The 14,940-nt window shown below is 41.3% G+C and overlaps 1 protein-coding gene across 4 annotated transcripts in view; it reads left to right on the forward strand.

The window, feature by feature from the left end:
* JADE2 (jade family PHD finger 2) overlaps window positions 1-14,940 on the forward strand; it is a 353,383-nt gene that overhangs the window by 262,537 nt on the left and 75,906 nt on the right. The gene's annotated exons all lie outside the window — the stretch shown is intronic.

A 14,940-nucleotide genomic window follows, 5' to 3' on the forward strand; every position in this document is an offset into this window, starting at 1 on the left:
CTCTATATATACTGTATGTGTGTGTGTGTATATGGTCCTTAAACTTTTCCAGCTTCCTATTATTACATAAACATCGGATAAACGACTGTATTTGGGATGTGATTATATCACATATTACACACTCAATGACTTCTATTTTGGTGTGTCAGCTGCTTTGGGATTTGTGAATAGATCTTGACTTTAAATAGTCTATGGGGCCATGCAGGTTTGGAGACAATGATATCCTGTGAAGCAGCCCCAGCGGAATAGAGCTGTTGCCAGCAGTGGAGAAGGTTTTTCGGGGAGTCAGAATCAGCTGCAGCTGTGCATGCCTCCTATAAGTTCTAATGAGATTCACTTCTCTTTGCTGAAAGCTGTAACGCAGGCTGCATTGGAGCCGCATGTTTTTCTGAATGGTGATTTGTTAAAACGGAGCCAGGTACTTTGTAGTGATTTTGCTGAACAAAACTCCATAACTATGGTGTAGTCTGCAACATAAGCCTGTACAACATCTGGGAGTCTTTAACCGAGTCTGTAGAGAATTTCTCTGTGTTGCTATGAGAATAAAACAGTATGTGCTGCAACAATAGTGGACAGTGGGAATAGGCAGCAGCCAAATGTTCCAACTACAAATACATATGTATCAATTATGCTCCTGACTGTTTCTACCTGCGTCATAGGGGATATTGCATTTCATTTCCATTCCCAGGTGCTCTGAAACAGACTGCTACTTTTTGCATCTCGCGTTTCATAGATAAAGAGGGTTCGGCGTTTAGTTTACAGCAAGCATACAATATCTCATGCCTGTTTTATCTAGCCACTTTGAACCATCATTATATGTATATGTGTATATGTGTGTGTGTGTGTGTGTGTGTGGGGGGGGGGGGGGGGTTATTTTATTTGAACCTGATACCTACACTCTGTACATCAGACCTCCTGCTTAAAATGCTGTCACTGTCTCTGTACCTGCTGTCCTCGTGTCTCCTGCTGTCATTCTCCCTGTATCCATGTCTCCAGCTTTCACTCTCCATGTTCCCGTTGTCACTCTCCCTCTCTCCCTGTGTCCCCACTACTCTTTTCCCATTTCCCTGCTGTCACTCGCTCTTTCTCTGTGTCCCTGCTGCCACTCGCTCTTTTCCTGTCCCTGACCCCTGTTGTCACTCTCTCTATCTCTGCTGTCACTTTATGTGTCCCTAAATTTTGACTCATACCATGCAGCATGTGTAAGGGGCATTAGTGCAAGATAGTATAAGTGGTCCTACTAATGCAGTGCATAAAGTGCATAAAATATATTAGGGGTATAGGATGTGGTAATGTACACTTAATGACACACCCCTTTTGAGTGGCCACACACCCTTTTTCCGGAGCATGCACCATTTATTTTTCCATACCCCCGCTTTCAAATTTTCCACTTTGACCACTGTGTGTGTGTGTATGTATGTATATATATATATATATATATATATATATATATATATATATATATATATATATATATATATATAATGTACAATATCTCCAGAATTTGCGCTATGCTGTGTCGGTCGCTTGATAACACTTGATCCCCTACTAGAGAGATCGAAAAGCCAATATCCAAACCAGAAGTGTTATATAGCGCCCTGTATATTTAGTCAGGATATTTCCTGTCTTTCCTTTATAATATCAGATAGACCATAAACAATTTTAAAGTAGAAAACATTTATTTAAAACATTTAAAACAGAAACCTCATAATATCATATGGCAGGTTTTTCTAGTACAGGTGTATTCTTTGGTTTATGGATCACAATAGTAGTCAATGGTTACCCAACGCGTTTCGTCTCTTTATGAGACTTCATCAGGGGTGAAAAATAGTATTGTAGTAGATCTTCTTAGGTCTCTTAATCAATATTTTTGTACAATAGTAATGGTGGATGGTCCGGTTATAGGCTCAAAATAGTTTACTTATTCAGTCCTTTAATACCAATAAATTTAGTTGATGGGTAATGTAAGTTCAAGCTTTTTAGCTATAGTAGAATTGAACCCAATAATCTTTAGTTTGAAAAATTATGATCTTTGGGCAATAAGCGGTGCCCAATATGGGATTCGTAGGACTTCTATTAGGAACTTAAGACCGTTGATTGAGATGATTAGCTCTGAATCGATGGTAGGTTTTTTAAGTATAGAAGTGTGGTCCCCTTATGATATAGTCAGGGATATACTCCAATTTCCAATATGCGATCTCCTTGATGTAAATTAGATTATCTTTAATACGAACAAAAATCTTTTAGGCAATGGGCTGTGCCCGATTAGGAATTTTGTAGAACTTCTAATAGAAGGGTTCGGGTTTTTATACCTTAAAGTGAAATAATCAACTTTAAATCACACCAAGTGGTGTTTGGACACAGGAGAGCACACACCTATAGGAGCCAGAAAGGTCTTTATCCTTTTTAGACCACATTTATACTCCTGTGTTCTACAAGGAGATCGCATATTGGATATTGGAGTTTATCCCTGATTATATTAAGGGGACTACATTTCACCAAAAACTTACCATCGATTTAAAGTTGATTATTTCACTTTAAGGTATAAAAACCCGAACCCTTCTATTAGAAGTTCTACAAAATTCCTAATCGGGCACAGCCCATTGCCTAAAAGATTTTTGTTCGTATTAAAGATAATCTAATTTACATCAAGGAGATCGCATATTGGAAATTGGAGTATATCCCTGACTATATCATAAGGGGACCACACTTCTATACTTAAAAAACCTACCATCGATTCAGAGCTAATCATCTCAATCAACGGTCTTAAGTTCCTAATAGAAGTCCTACGAATCCCATATTGGGCACCGCTTATTGCCCAAAGATCATAATTTTTCAAACTAAAGATTATTGGGTTCAATTCTACTATAGCTAAAAAGCTTGAACTTACATTACCCATCAACTAAATTTATTGGTATTAAAGGACTGAATAAGTAAACTATTTTGAGCCTATAACCGGACCATCCACCATTACTATTGTACAAAAATATTGATTAAGAGACCTAAGAAGATCTACTACAATACTATTTTTCACCCCTGATGAAGTCTCATAAAGAGACGAAACGCGTTGGGTAACCATTGACTACTATTGTGATCCATAAACCAAAGAATACACCTGTACTAGAAAAACCTGCCATATGATATTATGAGGTTTCTGTTTTAAATGTTTTAAATAAATGTTTTCTACTTTAAAATTGTTTATGGTCTATCTGATATTATAAAGGAAAGACAGGAAATATCCTGACTAAATATACAGGGCGCTATATAACACTTCTGGTTTGGATATATATATATATATATATATATATATATATATATATATGTTTGTAATTAACTGTTGGAAGCCACAACTTCACTATCAGCCTCTTAGATGAACTTCTACACTTAGGGGATATTCAATCTCAGACGCTATTTCCACAGTGGGAAATAGCGGCCATCGCCTACTCAAGGCTGCCATTTTATACAGCAGTGACGGCAGATTCTGAAAAACTGATACGACTTTCAAACATGTCGGGTCTCTTTTGTTGGAAACGGCCACAGATTGTTGAATTCACAGCGTTTTTTGTCAATCCGCAGCCGTTTTCATGGACACACCCACTTTCAAACACTCGACAGCCAGAACATTGAATTACGGCTGTTGAGGTTCTGTCTAGCTGAGCGAAAATGGCCCAGGATTCCGACTGTCGGGACATTCTGACAGTTGGAATCCCAGATTGAATCCTGCCCTTAGAGTGTCTTCCTTCTGTTTTTTATTCCCTTAGCTGTTACACAGATACAGCGACCTGAGGGCATGAAGTTGACGTTCAGGTACGCAAATTGGAGCATTCAAATAAAGGGGCTGATTGCTTATGGTTGGTATGGATGGCTCTCTCCCTTTGTGGATGTCAAATATTACAGAGTACAGGTTTTCCCTAAGCTTATGTGTCGCTCCCACAGGTATACCCTTTCAGTCAAAACTGCTGTCACAAGGGGTCCAGCTGCTTAAAGCTTTTTGCTGTAATGTAATGAGGAGGTTAGAGGAATCTTCCTGTCCTGAGGTTAAACACTGCACATCTGTATCTATTGTAATGTGGGTACTTGGCTGCAGGAGCAGCTTTGGTATAGAAAATAGAGTGCTTTTACCGTATATAAATAAAATAATGAAATTGGATAGAAATTAATAAAAATGCTACATGCCGTTTTTTTAAACTAACTGAAAAAAAACATGTCACCTTGGATGAATTGTTGACAGCTCCTTTTGGTGTGTCTGCGGGGTTTGTGGGTGTACCGTGACCTTGTTATTGTATAGGTTATACGCTGGTCCGTTGTTTGCTGAGTATTGCTGGGAGGTATTGTCTCTCACTTTCCCTAACTTTCCCTTCCTTCAGCGGTTTCTTCAGAAGTACGGCAGTCCTCTTCAGTGGAGCACTTCCTCTGAACCGGGAGTTTGGGTTAGCCCTTCTGGTCAGCGTGTTCAGCGGCTCCAAGTGTGTGTAGCGTTCTCAGCTTCCCCCTGTCAGTCTTATGTGTTTTGAAGCTCTAGGCTTCTATCTGTTTGTGCAGGGATTGGAAGGTGGCTGCCAGCTCCTGCACTCAGTTGCTACTGTATGTGGTCCTCTGTGGTGCTCTCTGGAAGCTTTGGGTTACATTATTGCCAATCAGTATTTCAGTTTGCAACTGCATCATAAGAGATCTGGGAAGTGGGGAAAGAACATTGTCTGTTTATTTACAGTGGACCTTTGTAAGCTCAGAGCTATATCTTCTTAATCATTGTGTGAACTTCTAAAAACATCTTGTATGGTGTTATATTCCTAGCACCTTCAGCAAAGGAATTCATCTCTCTATTGAAAGACATTAATAAGCATCTTCCTGCTACAAGATATTTACCTGTATCTTTTGAATACTTTCCTACGGTTGCTCAATTTTTCCAAGAACAAGTCCTCTGCCAGGCACCAAGCACAACACCATAGTAAGTGGCCAGAAGAGAATTAGAAACAACATCTAGTTGCATATTTCCCGAAGTAAGCAGTTGCAGGTGTCAGTGTAGGAGCTTGAAGAAGCAACTTGAGGTGATAATGTAGAAGAAGGGCTGGATTAAAGACCTAATTGGCCTTGAGCTGCAAATGTGCAAGGCCTATTATGAAAAGTGGAGGAGGTGAGGCCAAGGCTATGTGAGCATATAGACAGTTTAGGTGACATGGGGGGTCAAGGGGGACAAGTGTGATGGGCCCCAGCAATCTCAAGGGCCTCAGAGCTTCCATGCCCCATCACAGCCACTGTCTGGTCTAGCTGGCCTGTCAGTGACCCTCTCGGCCCGGCCATCTACTGTGTACCATCAGTGTGTGGCTGAGACTGACTGACTCACTGTGTGCCACTGCTGTCTACTGTGTGTGCGCCACTGCTGTCTACTGTGTGTGTGCCCTGCCGTTCGGCGCTCAAATCCATCTACTTGTGTGTGCACACGGCTGCAGCCGCACAGCCGTACCCGCCGCTGGTACTGTGGCCTCAGTCTTTGGCTCCTGTACTTTATAGCGCATGTGCAGGTCGTCTGTTCCGTGCCTGCTCGTAATGCTCGGCATTATTTTGTGAAAGTGACAGGCCAGCAGAAGGCAGGAGCCAGGCCAGCAGGGCTGAGAACGAGAGAAGTCCACAATTGGAAGCAGGATCTGGAGCAGCGAAAGTTTAAATGAGGCTCATGCAGAAGAGGGTTGTGTGGATTTGGGATTAGGTGGGGGCCCCAGAAATATCATTGTACAGGGCCCCAATATTTATATTGCCAGCCCTGCATATAGAACCCATACACTGTAAGCTAATAAAATATACAGTAAATGTAATAATATGATTTATGTCCAACCAGCTGGTCATCATTATGATCATTATGCTGCCATAATGATGGGCCTAGAGCTGCAGCTCCTTCTGCCTCATTGTTAATCTGAACCTGTGTAGGAGCCTTGTGGTATCAGTCAGTTGCATGCCTACGGAAGAGTCAGGAAAAAGCAGTAACTGACAGTGATAGGGAATGCCTGACCCTAGCAGTGGCAAAGTAATACCCCTTTCATATATGCAACCCGGGAATTACCTGGCATTTTGACTGCTGGATAATTTTCCTGGGTGCAGCCTGCACCCTTTCACCTCACAGCAGCAAGTTAATTTGATGAAAAACACGTGTTTTTCTTATGTCTGAAAGGGTCAACCCAGGTTGTAAATCCTGGGTCCTCAACCCAGGTAAAAAGAAGGGTTGGAGACCCGTGTTTTAAACACCCGGGTTGACCCATTCAGACATACCAAAATCCTGGGTTGTTGCGTGTTCGTGTGGAAAACCTGGGATTTTGGAGTATGTCTGAAAGGGGTATAAATCTACTTCGGTAGCTCAAGGAAGCATAATCTCCCTTGCACATTGCACTGGCCAACTGATCCCAATAGCTACAGGTAGAATTTTGCTTTATAAGTATATTGTGGCTTCAAAACCTAGAGATGTCAGCCTCAAAATATGCTAGTGAGCATCAAATGTATAGACTCATTCTTCAGATTCTATACTTTGTGATGCAGTTTCTCCGTCATCCTGGGACATTCTGTACACTCTTATTTAGCACTGGCCTTTTTATTAATTTTTTGTTTGGTTTCTGCATAGATTTGTGGGATATATAACACTTAAATCTATGCTCATGGTTGAGTGTAAATCATGCAATTAGTTTAAATAGAGAGCTCTGTAAGTGATATTTCCTATTTAAATTAACAAATTATTGCTGCATATAAATAACAGCAACTCTCGTTAGTTAGCACCTGTGTTTCTCCCTTGATACATGAACTCACTTAGTGTAATTGAAAAATTGCAACCACTAAATAAAAATGTATATCAAACACTCGATGCTTGAATTTGCGCATTTAAACGAAAAGCCCTGTAAGATCCATGATTAGAATTAATTCCCAGTGTTAAATATAAACTGTAACATCTGTGGTCTGTACCTATTTGATACTATTGGCAGAGTACGGCAGGAAGTCATGGATCAGGACCTGCCTCCAGGTGAAACTGTGAGTGCCAGAGTTTGAATGTGTTAGAAAACACAGTCTGTTAAATCTTACTTGTCAATTTCAGGAAACTGCAGATGTTCAACATCGTCAATGAGCCTATTATTGTCCATTGTTGTTTAAGATGGAGAATTATGTAGAATTCTAAACATGTCATATCCAGACTTAAACACCCTTAAAATAAATCTATTAGTGCTGTTGTTCTTTTTTACAGCAGTTGGAAATCCCCAAGAATTTCAGGGGGAACATGTAGTCTCAATCCAGCACATACAGATGGAGCCCTCCTCATTTAGCCCTTTAATAGGATTAAAACTGAGTAATAGGATTACTCTGTTAATCCCCTACTGTATTGTTCTATGTATTGTATTGCTGCTGAGAACAATAGGATAGCCATGGTGAGCCACGACCTAAGGAACAAAGTTGAGAGGGGCTCCATCTGTACTTGCCTGCCTGACCCTCTCCATGAGGGAGAAAATGCTCTGTTCCTGGACTTGTATGATTGCCATCACCAGTAGTGAAACACCTTTGTTATCAATGAACTAGCTCACCATTTCCGGCACTCAGCTCTGTAGAAATAATTGGCCATGACCATCGGTGTAGTCCAGCCAGCTGGACAAGACTATGTATAGATGCATGGACCACGGCACTCGGGACTTAAATGATGGACAACCGCTAGCCAAAACTAGGCTTTTCTCAAAAACAGCTTACATAAAAAACACATGTACACTCACCTCTTAACTAGTGCAGAATCAAAGTATCATGCGGGGACAGCGGCCACTTCCGGATGCTTGTACCGCGAGCTTTCTAGTGACATCATTGTCGGATAAACGGTTGCTGCGGCAACATACTCACTGTAGAAAATGTGCGTGATTAAATAAAGTTATGTGAAAAAACATTTTTTGACATTAACAAATGCCCGCTGATGCAATATAATAAATTAGTCCTCCGTTGCCTGAGTGGTTTCTCTGCCTTCCTTTCTCTTCCTGGGGTTTTACTGCATGGTTTGTGCCTAAACGCGGGACATCCATCGTCACTGGGATGTGCCCCCGTCAACCAGCTGTAGGCTTGCTGGTATTCGCGGTCTTGGTCAACTTTATATCGTGTTGACACTTTAAATTGGATCAATTCCTCTTTATACTTCTCGATGTCACTATTTCATTTTGAAGACCAATCTCCTGATGTATCTGCCTGGCATATGGATAGTTTCAAATGCTTGGTATTTCAACTTGGCACTATCAAACTAATTTTTGGACTCCTCCAGTGGTGGCTCCTACATCTTTCGGGGAGGGGGGCTGCCTCTTGCCGCAGGCACCCCCTAATCATGGTCCCGGCGGCTGTACAATATATGTTACAGGCACCGGTACTGCGCATGCGCATTTACCTTTTTGCCCACCAGCCCGCAACAAGGCGTCCCGGAGGGAGGTAACAACTCCCAATGTGACTGCCTTTGTGACTGGCAGATCGAACTTCCAATAGGAAATCACTGCCAGTCACAGTGAAGCCAGTGCAGTCTCACAGACTGCATCTGGCTTCACTACAGTGGCGGATTTTACCTGGACTCTATCACTAAAATTAGAAGGTGAAAAGAACATTTGTTGAGGATTGATGTCCATTTAACGAAGAATTCAGCATTGTAGCAGCCAATGGTTGGTGTGTTCTTGATCCTAACTCCTCTCGGGATTTTTTTCCCCCAAAAGTACTTGGACAGTGTCAGTCCATGGTAAAAAAATAGTCCAGTTTCCGCTTTTTAGTTTGTATACATTTTGGTAAATAGCTTTAAGATTTTCTTTGCTTTCCAAGTGCCCCATATCCTCTGAGAATAAAATGCTTCCATCTTCAGAATCTGAAAAGCTGAAAACTGATCCCGGTGTAAAGGAGATCCGCTGATGCACAAACTCTCCTGTTGTTGACTGTTGCATGTTGATAAGGGAGATGTTACTGCATGGGGTCCCAATGAGAGGTACACTGTGTAAACTTTGTTACTACTGTGCAAAATGGCAATGATGTACAAAGAAGTGTCATATGCTGTGCCAATGCAGAAAAAAGTGCTTGTGCAAAGAATCCAGTGGTGTTATTTAAAGTGACTAGTGCTTCTGTGAGGATGTACAATGATGCTGCTGTGCTTGAAGAGATTTTCACAAAAAACGATAGAAGGTGCCTTGCACTGAAGACTGATCCACACTCACTTGCAGTGTTTTTGGTGATCCATGCCTCCAATATCTATGTGAGTGGATTGCCAGCACTCAGCTCTGTAGCAATAATTGGCCACACTCAGCTCTGTAGCAATAATTGGCCCTGTGCCATCAGTGTAGTCCAGCAAGCTGGACAAGACTATATATAGATGCATGGACCATGGCACTCTGGACTTAAATGAAGGACAACCGCTAGCCAAAACTAAGTTGATGTTTCAGCCTTTATTAGGCTTTTCTCAGAACAGCTTACATAAAAAACACATGTACACTAACCTCTTAAATAGTGAAGAATCGTGCGGGGACAGCGACCACTTAAACGGTTGTTGCGGCAACATACTCACTATGGAAAATATACACGTGTAAATAAAGTTATGTGGAAAAAGAAAACATTTTTTGCCAGTAACAAATGCCGCTGACACTACAAGATGCGGAAGCTCTACCTGCATGAAAGGTCCTGTTTTGTTCTTACATTAGAAGATGGTTTCCATCTAGTATTTTTTTTGTATGTGCCATATCTGTGATTATACAATCATTTCTTACTTTTGTATTACAGTATATTTGGGTTTTTTGTTTTGTTTAGATGTAATAAGATTAATTTATGTTAATATGTTGTTACTAATTTGCATTCTTACTGTTATATGTATAATTAAAGTCCCACATGTTGTTGTTTTTCAATTTATTTTACATTTATTTATGTTTGTTGTTTATGCAGTATCACTAAGTATCTTGTAGTGTCAGCGGGCATTTGTTAGTGTAAAAAAAAAAGGCGATTCAGCGGGGCAGGTCCTCTGGGACTCAGTAAGCTTACCCAGTCAACCAGAATGCAAGCCCATGTCCGCTCTGTCTCTCCCAACTGGTAAAGAATGATGTTAATGTCTTCTTTGGCCACCCTACAGGAGAGATGTAATCTGGCAGATGGAGAGATTTGGCATTATTTACAAGTGAAGCATTTAATACTAAAACATCTCAGATAGACTTTACTCTCCAGAGTACTCATTCCATTTGAATCTCAGTACACAGCTCCTGTACAGCCTCACCACACTCTTTCTAACATATATCAAATTACTGGCTGAAATACAGTAATGTTCCATACTGACTGTACTTCCACCACAGTTTGGCAAAGTATCTGATCATCAGTGGGTAAAAATCTTTCTACATTCTCAAGTCTCAACACAAAGCATCTCAATTAATGGAACAAATTATACATTTCTTGCTAGATTTTATAGGTGCCCGAGTGTTTTGTGTAAAATGTTCCCAAGCTTCCCTGACTAATACCCCTTTCACGCTAGCCAAAATTCCCGGAACAACCCAGTACTAGCGCTGGTGTGAAAGAGTCCCGGGTATTGGCTGGTCTGAAAGGTGCAGAGAGACCTGTCCCTCCTTCCCATGTTGCCTCTGCTGATGCTGATTGGCTAGCAGGGTGACTTCCTGTTGTTGTGGATGCTCAGACACATGCAGAGGCATCACACAGCGTGCAGGAAAGCACTGTGCAAGCTCTGTGGGCCCAGACCCCAGCTGTGCGTATTAACCCCTGCAAGCCTGCAGTGTATACAATGTCTTGGACAAATGAGGAGGTGAGGGAGCTTATAAGCATTAGAGGGGAAAAGGAGATCCGGCACCAGATTACAGACACTGTCAAGGATGCCCAAATATACCTCAAGATTGCAAAGTTTCTGGCATCGCGGGGCTTCATCCGTAGCCAGTAGCAAATGGTGAATAACCTGAAGGGGCTCAAGAAACACTTCAACCGCATCCACAACCGGAACAAGAGTGGGGCTGCAAGGCACGACTGAATTTTCTATGAACTGTGCACAGCATGTTTTGGCAACACTGCGCTGAGTGACCCCATCAGCCTATCCTCCTCCAGCTCTGCCACTCCCTCACCTGTAGTTGAGAGTGATTTCATGGACAGTGGCCCAACATCTCCAATACTATTTGCAGATGATCCTATCAGCCCAGATTTGGATGCAACCGCCAACACTCATGATGACCGCATTCCCGGCACCATTTCAGACACTGTGACTGTCCAGGAGAGGGATGTGCCCGGGGCACCTCAGGGGACACCCCCTGCAGCACCCCAGGCAGATCCCCCTGTGATGCGCACAAATAGCCTTCCACAATTAAGGTCCAAAGCACCAATACTCATTAATTCTGCACTATGCGCCACCATAACTGCCTGCCATAATGTTTAGTATCACAGAGTATATCAGGTATAGGTGGTAGTAGGCCACAAACGATAACACGGCTCCTTTTTCTTATGCCTTCTCTCCTTCATTTAGTCCCCTTGTAGTATATACAGTTCTCAAAAGGAAGCACAAAGTCACAAAACATACAGCGACAGGAGGATGTCCGGCAACTCCATTTTATAGAGATGGAAAGGGAGCTGCGGCATCCTTCATAATGCAGGTAACTGGACACTAAGCGCACATCTTGCACACTACCAAGAGCGGCAAATTGGTAGTTTTTTGTCATTTGCAATAGCAAATGGCATTTAGTAGGCAATTGCAATAGCCAGTTTAAAATTTTTTGATATGTTTACCCACGCTAACAAAGTTGAACACTTTATATGCTTGTGCATTTAGCAGGTTGTCTTTTTTTTTTTTTTAGTAAACTTATATAGTTTTAGCCTGTTATAGGGCAGTATTCAATGAGGCCAATTCGCCGTGTTTCATGGCGAATTTGTGCTATTTTCACTTTGGAAGGTGATTTATTGTGTCAGAAAGTGAATCACCCTATTAAACGTGCACTTTTCGCAGACGGTGAACAGTGAATGAGGGACAATTCACAGTCTGATACTCTCCTCAACTCGCTGTGGTTTTTCAATGTGATTCGCCGTGAGTGTATTCAATAAGAAGATGGCAAATTGCTTTCTAAGTGACTTTGGCCATGTGTCACCGTGTACCAATCGCTATCTTTTCATGGTGAAGGGAAATGTGAACTTTTAAAATAAGGAATTTTATTCTGTTAAGGGGCATGCTATTTTTATTCATGTGCTTACAGCACATGAATATATATTTAATTTAAAAATATATATAGATTTTTTTTACACATAGCAGCCAGCAGGGGGCCGGGAGCAGAGAGCCGCTCATTACATATTCATATATTCACTGCTCCCGATCATTACATATGCACGATCGGGAGGAGTGCATATTTGGTCCCCTGCTGGCCCCCCCACACATACGTTCTGGGGCAGGCAGGGAGACTTCCATCTCCCTGCCTGCCATCGTCCACTGGCTCGCCGCAGGGGTTCACATTCGCCGTCAGGGGCAGCGAGCTCCTGCCTCATTGAATACTGTGGCAGCGAGGGCTCCAGCCCTCCGGAACACGGTGAATGTGCAGTGAATCCTAAACAGGATTCGCTGCACATCGCGATTAGGTTAATTGAATACGGCCCATAAGGTCCAAATGTTCGTGTTTAGGCAGCGGTTGGATATTTGATATGTGTTCAATGTGTTACCCACATGTTTTGTGCCTAGAAATAGGCAAAGTTTTAAGGTGCCCATACACTTTACAATTATTGTATACAATATCACATCTCATCGCATCTCGGTTTTGCGAAGAGATGAGATCTAGTACAAAAAGTATGTGCAGCATATAATAATAGATACTGCATGTACATGGATATAAAGGACATATCAGTATCAAGCCTAGATAGACACCATGGGGTACATTTTAATAAAATGGAAGTTCTATTGAAGATTGGATGTTGCCCATAGCAACCAATCAGATTCTATCTATTATGTTCCAGAAGGTGTTAAATGAATATGGGGTACAATCTTGGTTACTATGGGCAACATCCCATCTTCAACAGAACTCCCAAATGATACCCCTTTCACACAGCACAAATAACCCGGGACGGACCCAGGTTGGTGATGTTCTGACCTGGGTCAAACGCATCACACCGAATAACCCAGGTTGAACAACCCAGCATTGGTTATAAGAAGAGGACACCATCTGTATAATGGGTGACCCGGGTTTGATCTGAATGCAACGGACCCGGGACAATCATCATGACAATATTGACATGATGCATGTCCGCATTGTAACTAATGAACATATGTACATCAAACTCTGATAATTGTTTTTCTATTAATTCTGTGAAACCTGATACAGCAGGGTTTCCTTAATGTCCTAGTCAGCAAAGAGATGATTGTTCAATTATAAGGAAAACAAATAAAAGCATCTCTAGGTCTACCCAACATACACATGTGCTTTAGTTTTATAAATAGACATAATACAATTTGAGGGCTGTTCATTAACAGGCTGCAAGACCTCTTCAAAGTGAAACATTTTCTCTGCTGGTGCATAACAGGTAAATGTTCATTTATTGCAGCAGCTGTGCCAGATGGTTCCTTTAGTATTGACGTTGGTCCCTAATGTACTTTTATCCACTCATGCTGTTCTTGTGCATTTCCCAAAATACCACTTTGCGGCACAAAATTCACAGTTTCCTAAGTGTACACTTATTCCTGATGCTATTTTGTTTGTATAGTATTTCATTGCCCAATTTTGCTGTGGATATATATGCGCTTTTTTGCACATATACTTATTTTAGCAGTTTACTGCTCTCAGTGAGAATTGTATACTTCTTTATATGATGTAGGAACAGTAATGTGGAATGCCATAGCCTAAACCCTTGTCAGGCCTTAATTTGTTTCAGCTGCTACTTTACCATGATGCCAAGTGCTGTAACCCACCCAATTAGTGAGTTCAGAGGACAGCATGGAACAGTATGCAAGCAATCTGATATCTCTTACATCTGTACAGTGTGTAACCTTTGGCTGACCTGACATATTTTAGACATTAATATCAAATCTGCAAACGATGTCCACAGAAACAAAGAGATATCAAAATGAAATGGCCATTATTTTAAATGCAGTTGTTTTTAATCTTGTAAATTTAATTAAACAAAGGGAACATAAACTGCAATTTATTACTTTTTAAGAACTGCAATCAATAATAACCAAACTGTGTCTTGGGGACAAGAGCTTTTGTTGAACTCATACATAGTATTTGTAACTACTCAATAATCATCAGTCTACTTAGTACCAACATATATATTCAGTAATTTCTCTATTTTTTTGTTTAGGTCAGGGGTTCCCAATCTTTTTTGATTCACGGCACCCTAGAGAATCAGAATTTTTTTCATGGCACCCCTAGGTCCAAAAAAAATTAATTAGATTGTGTTTATATGCGATTCTTAGCGGCAGTTATGTGGTAAAGGGCAGGATTTGCTTCTGTTTGTACACATTCTATGATTGGCAGCCACCAGCACTGGTTTTGCTCATAAATAATTAACCATTAATAATTTGAGTTGGTCCTGGACCACCAAGCCGTGGCACCCCTGCATGTGTCCCGAGGCACCCCAGGGAGCCACGGCACACAGTTTGGGAACCACTGGTTTAGGTTATTTTTTTTTAAATGTATGTTATAGTCAGCAGTAAAATAATATTAAAACTTAAGGGGACAGGTGTACTGAGCCTTGTAGAGTGATAAAACGGAGAGAGATAAATTGCCAACCAATGCATGTGCCCCTAATTTTCATTTTTTCAATCACATCATGTATCATGGTAGTTAGGAGCTGATTGGATGTATTTATTTATTACCATTTATTTATATAGTGCACACATATTCCGCAGCAAATACTTGAACATTCACATGTCCAACAAGCCCCAGTGGAGCTTACAATCTATATTCCCTACTGCTATCTATATTCCCTATTCGGTGGTACTTTATCACT

This window comes from Crinia signifera, chromosome 4 (genome assembly GCF_055691185.1).
Source record: "Crinia signifera chromosome 4, ASM5569118v1, whole genome shotgun sequence".
NCBI classification, from domain to species: Eukaryota; Metazoa; Chordata; class Amphibia; order Anura; family Myobatrachidae; genus Crinia; species Crinia signifera.